At 37.5% G+C, this 12,415-nt stretch overlaps 1 long non-coding RNA gene and 1 pseudogene across 2 annotated transcripts; one reads left to right on the top strand and one right to left on the bottom strand.

Annotated features, from left to right (window-relative positions):
- The first annotated feature begins 769 nt into the window (after nucleotides 1–769).
- Nucleotides 770–12,415, top strand: part of LOC106327431 — a 67,995-nt pseudogene continuing 56,349 nt past the window's right edge.
- LOC106327433 lies at nucleotides 1,565–3,296 on the bottom strand. 2 transcript variants are annotated; one of them, XR_001267446.1, is made up of 5 exons: nucleotides 3,272–3,296; nucleotides 2,528–3,104; nucleotides 2,352–2,427; nucleotides 2,202–2,281; nucleotides 1,565–2,126 (listed from the first exon to the last, which is right to left on the bottom strand). It is a non-coding gene; the product is annotated as an uncharacterized LOC106327433 (long non-coding RNA). The 2 variants fall into 2 exon arrangements; XR_001267445.1 differs by having other exon boundaries at nucleotides 1,566–2,088.

The following is a 12,415-nucleotide window of genomic DNA, read 5'->3' as shown; positions in this document are numbered from 1 at the left end:
ACTGTATTATTAGTGAATAAGTGTTCCCTTTATATAGGGGTTACAAGAGAGATAAATGGAAATACAATAATAGGAAAGATTACAAATCATAAACATAAACGAATTAGAAAATAGACAAGTTGTAGCCGCCTCTCTCTCATCTCCAAGTCTCGCCGCTACCTCTCTCTCTCTAGGGTTGGGCCGTCTCTCTCTCCAAGTGTATAGAGCGGTTATGAACCAGACCGGTTATGGACATCTACCCCAGTTGATTTATAACATGATTCAAGTTTTGCATGTTTTCTTTTTGCCATTTTGCTGAATCTGTTTGTATATGTCACACGTATATCTAGTTATGTTCTCACGTGTTGGGCTAAAAATGAACTTCTTTTGCCGTCGGATTTCGTGAAATAAAGAAGTTGACAAAAGAAAAAGGAAAATTAGGCCAAATAGCTGAGAAAAAAAAACAAAATTAAAAATCTAACCAAAATCTTCCTTTCTTTTCTACTTTCTCTTCCTATCTCTCTCTATTCTCTCTCCCAAAATCTAATTTCTCTTTTTTTTGGTGATTTAGCAAAAAAACCCGAAAAATATTAAATGGAAAGCCAATGTTCAAAAGAAAAAATTAAATGTAAGCTGCATATTTACGTTTTACGTCGAAAGATTCGCATTGTGTGGTGCGTCATCTTCATTGACTATATATATGATAAAAATGCAAACTCTTCACCCAAACATCCATGTTAGAAAAAAACACAGAAGCTACCTAACAAAGAGAGATCTAGAGAGAGAGGAAATGATATTACAAGAGGAAGGAGATAATTATACAAAAGATGGAACTGTTGATCTTCGAGGCAATCCTGTCCGAAGATCCCAAAGAGGTCGCTGGAAAGTTTGTTCCTTCTATTAGACCAAGTGAGCCAAAGACACTAGTTGGACCAGAAGGTTTATCTTGTGTGTCTAGGCTGGTTCGGAAAGAAGACGTTAAGCCCACTAAGCCCAGCACAACAAATGTACTAGCCGTTAACAGAGGAGAACGCAGTCGTAGTAAAAGACAGAGCTCACGTTCTTGTTATGATCCTCGTACGGAGAAGACAGCTCACGATATCACAGCTCCTCTGCCTACTTCTATCTTTAACAGTTTTGGTTGCCTAGATGCTTGCGTATACTAACGTGAACATTAGGTCAAGTAGTAGCTTTCACATCTTTGTATATAAAACCATTAGAGCCGCTGTGGATATTTCTTAAGTTGAATGAGATACAAAGTTATGTTTTCATCTTCTTCTTCATATCTTGTCTGATCTACAGTTTCTTCGTTCAAGAAGACCCGGTAAGTAAAAAGGTCCTCTACCCAACCCGGGTCTATAGGTATACAATGACTAGCCTAAGACTGAAGGTAGCAGATTAGAGCTGTTATGAGTTGGTTATATAGTTGGTGAATAGGAAGGAATAATAGAACTGGTATAAGCTTCCAAGATGTTTAGCCACTCAGCGCCTTTTTTTGAACACCATTTAGCCACTCAGCTATTAGCCATTTAGGAGTGGTATATATATATATCTCTAAGACTTAATGTGGCACATTAGAGCTGTTGTGACTGGATTAGTGACTACTGAATAGTTAACAAGTGGTGAGTCTCTCTCTCATTCATCAATCTTTTGGTTTGCTTCCACTGTATGACATAAAGCTTTTGGCAGTGGACATTGCAATCGCGTCTGATCCTGAACAAGAGTTATTTTTGATTGGCGATGAAAAAGGGTGGCAAAGTCGGTGGTTGCTTAATCCCTGAGTTAATAGAAGCCATGGCAGCAACAAAGGAATTTGATAATCTTGTAAACGTTTCTTCTCATCTCCAATAAACATATCATCAGTGGATATAATAAAACGTAACATGTGTTGGTTACATACGATAGGTTCCCTCTCTTGAGAAATATAGCCGAGCCTGGCAAGAAGAACGTTACTATGAATGATCCAGAATCTGTGTCTGCATCACATTGCACCCCAAACGGACGGTGGAGGCATGCCATCATCACTCGAACCTATCTCACCGTCTCCCAGTGCAATGGGTATTTGAGAGCTTTCATCAGCTGGAGTTGGCTTAGCAACGCTGAAGATTTCTGGCATGCATTTTCACCATCCCCAAACTTAACATGAACTTTGATAAACAAAACTAGATGACATTCATACCACAATAAGAAAAAAAAAAAGGAAAGAAAAACAAGCTTTTTACCATTTTAGAGACTTGTGGAGGAGACGGCCTTGCTCAAAGAAGAGAACTTTGCAAACGATTAAAGTAACTTTGCAAGCTTCCTGCAAATCAGAAACAACAATTAAGAATCCATCTCAATATGGGAAATAGCCAAGCAACAAGAGAAGTTACCTCGTCTAATCCACATGCGCTCATGAAACTTGGCTGGAAACAGTGCTAATGACTTGTCTCGTTTCGCATCCATTATCTTCAAGCAGACCACAAACACAGCAGTTAAAAAAAGAAGAAATCAATTGCAAACTCTACCTGTCCCAAGACTAAATAAAAAAAATACAATTCTTACTTACCTCTGTTCATCTTTTTCAACTCCTCTAACCAAAAGAAGCTAAACGACAGATATATCTGAGATTTAGGGTTTAACTGGAATTTGCATCAGTTGACTTGATGATGAAAACACACAACACAAGGGTAATGTTGTGAGTTGATCCTGATCTGGATTGCTCGTTACGTCTATGCTTAATGTAATTAGATTTGTTGGTCAGATTAAGCTTGATCACTGACTTGGAGTGATATATAACTCTGGAGTTGGTTGATTAGAAAGGGTGCCTGACGAATAAAGCTTCGCTTCTGGGTCCGTCCAGGTTTCTGAGCTCTTAAGCTCAACAATTTAAATCATCATCATAACTTTTGCCTAATGATACCGCCTGATCTATATATACTTCATATGGAAATAACAACAAACAAGTAAAAAATCAAAGCTTTCTCATGTCATCATAACATTTAAGAGAAAGACAGAGCAGGTCTACATGAATCAACAAACAAACAAAGCCCCAGAAAAGAAGAAAAACTCGCACTTCTTTGTTCAGTTCAGTTCTCCTCAGCTGCGGGTTTATCAATAAAAGTCTTCTTTATCCAATCAAATGGCTGCGATGAAACAAAATGAGATAAGATACAAGTAACAGTTCTTAAATGAATCACCCACCCACCACTAATCAAATCATCATCATCATCATCATCATCCTCCCTCTAATTTAAAAGCCAAGAGGATAGATCCCAATCCGTGAAACCCTATTCAAGAGGAAGGGGCTTACTTGTACGACCCATATGGCGCCGGCCTTCGTCGTTGGTTATTTCTCTTATTTCTTTCAACTTCTCTCTTTTACTAATGTATTTTTCCTATATGTTTTTGTGAACTTCTCTCAGTTACAAAAAAAAAATGTTTTTGTTACTGGCTTTTTCCTATAATGTTTACACTTAAAACATATTTATATTATTTTCAAAAAAATAAACTGATCTATATGTCATTATGAAAATATAGGAAAAAATTAAAGTCACCAATATCCCCAATTGATTTATGTTCCATATGAAAATTCTGCAGACTTAACACTGTAAGCTTGACGTAAAACAGTATCGATTATTCGTATTGTGTAAATTCTAGCAGAAACAATATATATATATATACATAAACCTTTAGTAAAAAAAACAATATATATACATATATATTATTATTTTGTACGTAACTGATATATATATTATTTTGGTTTACACTTTTCCATAATTTTGGCTGTATACTCTCATTATTTTCAGAGCAACCCCATTGAAGATTTCTTAACATGATTTATATATACATTATTTTGGTTTATATATATATATATATATATATACTTTTGGCTGTATAATCTCATTATTTTTCTTAAATTGTAGTCGAAATCAAGCTTGTAAACAATATTGTATGCCCTAATATCGGATTTGATTATTATTTAATAATATATACTAAAAAAAGATTACTTAACATGGATATCTGATAAAAAATATTATTTTGATAGAAAATGTATCTTCTGTTTTGGATTGAGTTTCTCAACAAATGAGATATCCATTTCATTATTTTAATCATTTTCATTACTTTTGGTTTTGAGGTACTTGGATTGAGAAACTTTTTCTCAATAGAATTACTCTTAGGGTCTGATTAGAAACATCAGAGCGTAAATCAAAGTAAAAAGGAAGAAAAATAAAGTGGGAAGAATTAATTATCTAATGCGTTACTCTGATTTACTTTTAATTGTTCTAGAGTAAAAATGTGGTGGAAAATCAGTAATAATTTTCTAGCGTAACTTTTCTACCTTTTCCAACCTGATTGGATGTATTTAAGTGGGATGGAGAGTAAAAATATTTACTCCAACTTTTATTACTCTAATAGTACCATCCAATCATACTCTTACTGTCTTACATAATTTATTACTTTGTCCTAGTATTAATTAATGCTTTTAATAAGTCTACGAGACATTTGAGAGGATGGCATACTACGGGATATCTAGCAACCTAGTGATTTACATGACAACCAAATTGCACCAAGGCACGGTCAAGTCGTCGAGCAATGTAACCAATTGGGTTGGGACTATCTTTCTCACTCCCATCTTGGGTGCTTACGTCGCAGACGCGCATCTTGGTCGTTACCTCACTTTCGTAATCTCTTCCGCAATCTGTTTCTTGGTATGTAAATATTCTGTTCTATAACAGATAATAAAAAGACAAAAAAATACAGAAAAATCTAAATTAATACTAGTATATCTTTGTACAATGTTATTTTAACGAGAAAAGTTTCATTTAAAGCATCAACTTTCAAATTTAGATTGAAATAAAGTACTATTTTTTCTGAACCAAAAACAATGCTCAACTTTTGTTGACAATATATTATAATCATAAATTTTGGTTGATCATACCATTTGTCATATTATTAATCAATATTTATAGTTGACTAAAACTAGGTCGAAAATGACTTTTAAAGTTGATATTTTTTTGGTACAAATATAAATCAACACTTTTCCAAACAATAGATTTCAAATTTTAATGTATATTTTTAATAACTATAACACATATTAATAAAACTATAAAAAATATTGAAATGAAAATATCGAAATATCGAAGTTTTTTTTACCTTTTCAAAGAAAAATTTATCCTCAAATAATTAGTTAACATATCATTAGTAGAGTAATTAGTTATAAAATGATTATATAGTTTTGTTATTATTATGATCAATTTTGTAACTATTTATATAATTCTAGTTGGATTATGTTTTATATTTTTACTGTCTATAATTTTTTTAGTAAAATTTTAATGAAAATTTTGATTCTTAAACGAAAAGAGTTATCGTTTGGTGGATTTTTCATAACTGTTTGTGTTTCTAGTTGAGATCTTTTAAACACAATTTATAAAACTTCTATAAATGTGTTAGGATGAAACTTCTTTTTTATTAAACGCAGAAAGAAAATTTTAACACATTTATAGATGTTATATAATTTTTTGAATATTTCTTTTAAAAACATAAAGAAGAATCATGAAAAAACCATCAACCAATAAGAATCAAAATTTGCATTAATTTTTTATTAACAAAATTTTTGACAGTAAAATTATAAAACATAATCCAACTATGATTATATATATAGTTACGAAACTGATCATACATATTTATAAAAGTTCATAATCATTTTATAACTAATTACTCTACTAATAATATGTTAATTAATTATTTAAGAATAAAATTTCTTTGAAAAAATAATTTTTTGATAATTTTGGTTTGAGAAATTTATCATTTATATTTTTATTTATATTTATTAGTGTAATAGTTATCTAAAAATTAAAAATCCAATATTTTGAAAAAAGTATTGATTTATATTTGTGAAAAAACATCAACTTTAAAATCCATTTTAAGACTATTGTTAGTCAACTATAATTTTCAACTATGTTCAAGTAAAATGGTATGGTCAAGCGAAAATTTATTAGAAAATTGTTCTCAACAAAAATTGAGTGACTTTTGGTTCACGAAAAAAATAATGCTTTATTTTAACTAAATTTGAAAGTTGATGTTTTCCTATATTTAACCAGTTAATCTGGAATATCATTGGAATAAAATATGTAAACATTGGAAGTTATTTAAGAAAAATGTAAACATTGGATACTTAGAGCAGCCTTAACGATTAGTTTCTACTTTTTAGCTTCTTACCATTGAATTATTATTATTTTAATACAGTTTAACTTCATGTTAAAAACTTAATTACTTTTAGAAAAATAAACCATTCATATAATGACACATATACATAAAAGTTTCCAAGAGGTCCTTATAGGATATGTTTTAAGGCCAACATTATCGGTGGTTTTTAACAAAGTCCTTAATGAAAATCATCCCAAAAATAAATCAAAATAAATGAAAAAACTAAGGACGTGCTTTAATTAAGAACTTTTTGACAACGTCCTTAGCGTTACCTTGGAGAGAAAAGGAGGGCAGACTTCTTCTCTTCTTCTTCTTCGTTCGTGTTATCTCTCCAATAACAACAAAGCTGAGTCTTCTTCTTCCTCCATTCTTCTCTTCTTCGATCAAAGTAAGTTTGTTTAGTTTTGAGAATCGTGTCTTTCATCAAGGGTTGGGTTTAATTTTTTTTAATCAGATATTTGGGCCTCTTTCCTTGATTGCTCACCACCTGCTCGACGAAATTCCTCAATAGAAATTCTAAGCTTTTTTTTTTCATCTCCAACGGAGCTATCTATAGATTGTTTCAGTTATTCATGTATAATTGTGAGTTGTCATCTGAATTTTGAACATTTTTTTTTGCAGTAGGAATATTGAGGGAGTCCAATGGCAGAAGTGAGTCTTGGTATGCTTATAGACATTGTGGACGAGGGACACTCTCCCTGTTGACGGTTAACTTTCTCACCTCAAGATCGTTGTAATTAAGTACCCACTTGTTCATCAGATTAATTGTTAGTGTTGTTTATTTATTGTTTGCAGATCTCCCATTGTCTCTAGTGTTTGCTGTTAGGACTGATGATACTGAAAAAACCAGTATGTTTTTTTTTCCACTTTGTTTGTCTTGATTTTACACTTGTCTAAAAACCTGATAGCTAGCTAGCTTGAATTCATCATGTTGATGCATAAGATGTTAAACACTCCGAATTGAGATGTCATAAGGAAACCAATGTTGAGATGTCATAAGGAAACCAATGGAGACAGAACCACTTTGTGTTTGTTTCAGATAGTGTGAGATAAACTGAGTTTTTTATACGATTAAAACATTTGCGATTGAAACATATTTTTTCAATTGTAAAGATAACTAAGGACTTTACAAAGTCCTACCAATAATCAACATTTTTCTAAATTTCTTTAACCTTGTTTCTTAAGGCACAAATAATACTAAAATAAGCTAAGGACTTTTTTTAAGTCCTACCAATAATGATGCTCTAAGGATCGATTGTTAACTTCTTTCTTACTTTTTCATTTCTTTTATTTTTTTTTATTTGTTGGGAACTCCATCTCATCTCACCGTTGGAGATGACCTTAGCACAACCGGATAAAATATTCGTAACAATGGTCAACGCTCAAATATTAAAAAACTACTATGTATATGTCGCATGGTCCTCAAACTGTTGATTTTTTAAGATCAGCCTGAAAGTCTTTATAATCTTTATGATTTCAGAATAAGCATATACATAAAAATAGTAAGCCTCATCACTGAATATTATTGGTTAAAGTGTCAAAATGGTTTAAGTTTCTTAGACTGAATTGTTGCTACGTATGAGAAAGATTGAAGCACGGTCTTTCCTTTCCTTTTCCCAAAAAAAAAAATATTGAAGCACGGAAACAACCGGTTACTGATAATTTTCTTCATTACAGGGGATGTTGGTGTTAACGTTATCAGTATCTATACCAGGAATGAAACCGCCTGAATGTTCTACTGCTAGTGCTGAAGACTGCGAAAAGGCATCGGTTCTACAGTTAGCAGTTTTCTTTGGAGCGTTATACATATTAGCGATTGGTATGGGTGGTACAAAACCTAACATATCAACAATTGGAGCCGATCAATTCGACGAGTGGGATTCAAAGGAGAAGATACAAAAAATCTCATTCTTCAATTGGTGGATGTTTAGTATTTTCTTTGGTACTCTATTTGCCAACACTATTCTTGTCTGTGTTCAAGATAATGTAGGCTGGGCCTGGGGTTATGGGCTTCCAACTTTGGGACTTGCTCTTTCCATTTCTGTTTTCTTGTTGGGCACTCCTTTTTACCGCCATAAACTCCCCACGGGAAGCCCTTTTTTGATGATGGCTCGAGTCATTGTGGCTTCATTTCGCAAAGCGAAAGCACCAATGCCGTCTGATCCCACATGCTTCCACGAACAGCCTTCACTGGAGTATGAGCGGAAAGGCACCTTTCCGATCCCCTCCACTCAAAGTTTAAGGTAATGAATCTTGGTCGTATTTCCTTTCTAAGTATATCATAATGTACAACTAGATTTATTTTTGGGCATAAGATGAAACATTGTCTTTACGTCTTCAAAAATTTGGAAGTTAATATACATACCAAATTATTGAACCAAAATTTTTGTTAACCTTTTTACTAAATTGTCAACCCTCAAAATATCGGGACCGACTTTGATGTAACTGATGGTATATTGCAGGTTTTTGGATAGAGCTTCAATAAAAACAGGAACAATCGGTCAGTGGAATGTTTGTACAACCACAGAAGTAGAAGAAACAAAACAAATGCTAAATATGGTACCTATTTGTTTGAACGGGATTCAGTCGACTAGAGTGAAAGAAGTCAGAAATGGGATGACTAAAAACGTTTTATTAGATTCGAACTGAAAGGTTACAAGAGTGACATTAAAGTAAGAGAGCAACAAGATCAAAAAGATCGCTAAAACCCTAGATCTAGCCGTTTAGTGTGTAAAATCCTAAAAGTCCTCTTTCTTGTTGCTTCATCTCCCCCTTTTATAGGTCTTCTGTCCTTGATGCCCTAATTTCGTACCTCTTTGGGCCTTGATGCGAGAGGCCGCGTATGCGGGCCTGGACAAAGTTCCCTCCAAGCCGGGTACTTTCGGTCGGCTTACTCGACCGGCTAAAAGTACTCTAAGGTCGAGCTGACGTGTTTAGCCGCCGAACTGACCAAACTAATCCAACTTGCTGGATTAGGACCTGTTATTCGATGGGTCTTGTGCAGGGATGTAATCCATCTCCTACCGTATGGATTATAACAAACTGATTCTTATTTTTCTTATAAAATATTTAGAGTTATGTTTTTACGAGAAAAAAATTAGTATGTAGTTTCATTTCTGTTTCCGTTTAGCCGTCGGTATGTGCTTTTAGTCGCGTGATGTTCTGTACTTGTCTCTGGTCGCTCAGAGTAGCGCTTGTCTTGACTCGCTTACTTGCCTATCTGCCTTTATGATGGGAAACAGTTTACTCGGGTGATAGATCATTTCGGATAAAACGACGGGGATCGGTTTTGCTGGTTAACCGGGGGCCGGTTTAAATCGAGACCATGAATTGATTCCGATCTGAGAACCTGATTGAAAACCGGTTCAAGCGAGAAACCAAACCGTCGCGAGTAAGTTTCTGGGCATTTAGGCGGCCTTTTGAGGCCCATTTAGGCCTTTGTTGACCTATTGATTATGCTCGGAAAACATGCCTTTGTTTTTGCTATAAATAGGTTTCTCTCCTTTGCTTTCGTCATTCTTCTCTGCAGATTCAGGAATTCCGTTTTCTCTCCCTTCTCTCTACTTTTACTTTCTCTCTCTAGATAGGTTTTTCTTCGTATAGACTCATTGGTATCGTTCGGCGGTTGTAGTCGTCCCCTGAATAAAGGAACATGCCTCCGAGAAGTCGATTGTAGCGAGAAGAGAAAGGGAAGGACATCGTAGATTCTCCGAGTCCGACCAGAGATGCGTCAGCGACCGGTAGTCCACTGGATGATTTCGACTTGATTCATCGCGATGCTCTTCGGGACATGGAAAACATGACTCTATCTCAGCGTCTTTTGGTCGCTGATGCTCATAGGATGATTCGTGATGAAGGCATCGTGTCGAAGTCGGGAGCAGCGACGTGAGCGGAAGTGAGAATAGAGGGGGAGACCAAAGCGATACTGCGACTGGTTCCGAACGTGGCGACGCTGATGAGTCTAGTCAGTCCCCGACGCCTTCGAGACGGGTTCGCACGAGAGTTTGTTTCGACCAGATAGACTGTCGTCCAACTATTTACCATCCTGGTGAGATCTTCGAAGAGCTGGATCCGCTGCCGCCCGGACTGCTACGGGACCCGCGGGCTCAGTCGTGGGGGAACATGTTTGGATCTTGTGCTTCTCACCATACCGTGAGGGATCTGTTAAGGGCGAGCGGCGGTGCTGGCGTTACTTACATCATCCTGTCTACTGAGCAGCGTCCCTGGTCGCCTCCGGCTGGTTACCAGTGCGTGTATGAGTCCTATTTCGGGGATCATACGAAGCTATGGTTCCCGATCCCTCGGTTGGTGACGTCTTATGCATTCCGCCGAGACATTGCCATCTCTCAACTTTTGAACGGGTCGCTGTGAATAGCCGTCATGTTAATGGTAATGGCAGCTGAGATGGATATCTCGATGAGCGTGAGGGTCTTCGAGGAGCTGACTTTCACGAAGGCGGAGCCAAACGGGATCTTTTCAGTGAAAATACGTTCGAATTACAACGTCTTGACCGATCATCCAAATAAGACGCAGGATTGGCAACGCACGTACTTGTTCGTGAAATTTGATGAACATGCTTTCGAAGAGCCGCCGGGGGATGACTACCGCGTTTTGTGGAATCGGCAACTTGGTAGAGACTCGTCTGTTGGAGTTTCGTTTTAGTCGTTAGTTCTAACTCTTCTTATCCTTGTATTTGCAGTTCGTCACCCGAATACAATCGCCAACCCTGAGAAGTTCTTTGAGAGTGCTCAAGCGATCGCGGCGCACAGTCATCTTCGTTGGCCGGATCTCAGTCGAGAGTGGATACGGCGCCAGCAAGCTAGGATCGCTAGGGGTAAGCCTGCTGGTTGCTTTTTGGGACTATTCGAGGTTTGCTTTTTTATGCGATTTTCATGTTGATTCCCTGCTTCTGTAGTTGATTGGGAGTCGAGGCTTCCTTGTGTTCTCGGTCCCCGTAAGTCCCGCCTTCCTCTGTTTACTCGCAAACAACAGAGACTTCTCGACAAAGCTAGAGAAATGGATGGAGTCACGGATCTAAGCGCCCTGTTAAAGGGGAAATTGCAATTGCTCTCGAAGAAATCGACTACAGTCGGTCCTCAGGGACCGTCTAACTTCGGAGGCGACGGTACTTCTGAAGGTGGTGGAACCTCCAGAGAAGGGGCCTCCAAAAAATGAGCCTCCAGAGAGGGGGCTCCTACAGTAGTCGATGAAGGGGTCGGAGCGGAGATTTCTGCTTCAGGTCCCAAGAAGAAGAAAAAGAGCAAAAAGACTAAGGGGGGAGCGACCGACGAGGTTCCTCCCGAAGATTCTGCTTCCCTCGCTGCGACTTTCGACGGCTCGAAGGCAAAGAAGAAGGACGGGAAGAAAAGGTCTAGTGGCGGGGCAGCTTCCTCCGTTGATAGAGATGAGGGCCTAGCAGAAGGGCGGGAAGGTGCTTTAGTCGGGGCGGCGCCAGATGGTCGCCCAAAGAAGAGAACTAAGAGGTCTGTTGAGGCAGATCCCCGTCCTTCTACCTCCGGCACGAATGCTGCCGATGCGACCCTAGTCGACGTTGTTGGGGAGGACAGCAGCGCTCCTGAAAACCTGTTGGAGGAGAGGGGAAAAATCAGTTCGCGAGAAGCGGGTTCCGGTGATGAGCCCGAGAGGTCTGCTCCCGACTCTTCTGCGAGAAAAAGTTCTCGATCTGATGAAGGTTCTCTAGAAAAGAGAAGGAGGATTGAATTCCCTGATCGCGTCGAGTTCTCTTATGACGAGACAACTCCCCTAATCCTTAATCCCCTTAGATGTGTGGAACTGACGCGCCAAATTCGTGGTAGGACGAAGGAGATACCGCAGCTGGAATATCTTTACTTCAAGAATGAATATATTGACGATGCTTCTTCGAGAGCGCGGGTATCTGTGCTACTTTTTATCTTTTATTTCCTTTAATTTATTGGGTTCATCCATCTCACGTAGTCCATGTTTATCGTTCTGCAGAGTGACGGGAGCATGAACTTCCTTGTTGAGAAGTACGACAGTGCTATGAAGCAGACGATGATCCAGTTGGGATCTTCAGAGAAGCTTGCTCAGGCAAGGTTGAAGGCCATTGAGAGAGTAAGGGCGGAGCATAAGAAGGCTAACGAGAAGGCTGCGAAGGAGAAAGAAATTCTTCGAGTGAAGTTCAAAGAGCTGGAGGGTAAGCTCAAATCCACCAGCGCGGCGAAGAAAGAGCTTGCCCGAGAGAACACTAGTTTGGAGCAAGCGGCTG

Source organism: Brassica oleracea, chromosome C2 (assembly GCF_000695525.1).
Source record: "Brassica oleracea var. oleracea cultivar TO1000 chromosome C2, BOL, whole genome shotgun sequence".
Lineage (NCBI taxonomy): Eukaryota > Viridiplantae > Streptophyta > Magnoliopsida > Brassicales > Brassicaceae > Brassica > Brassica oleracea.
This window is presented reverse-complemented; position numbering and strand designations above follow the sequence as displayed.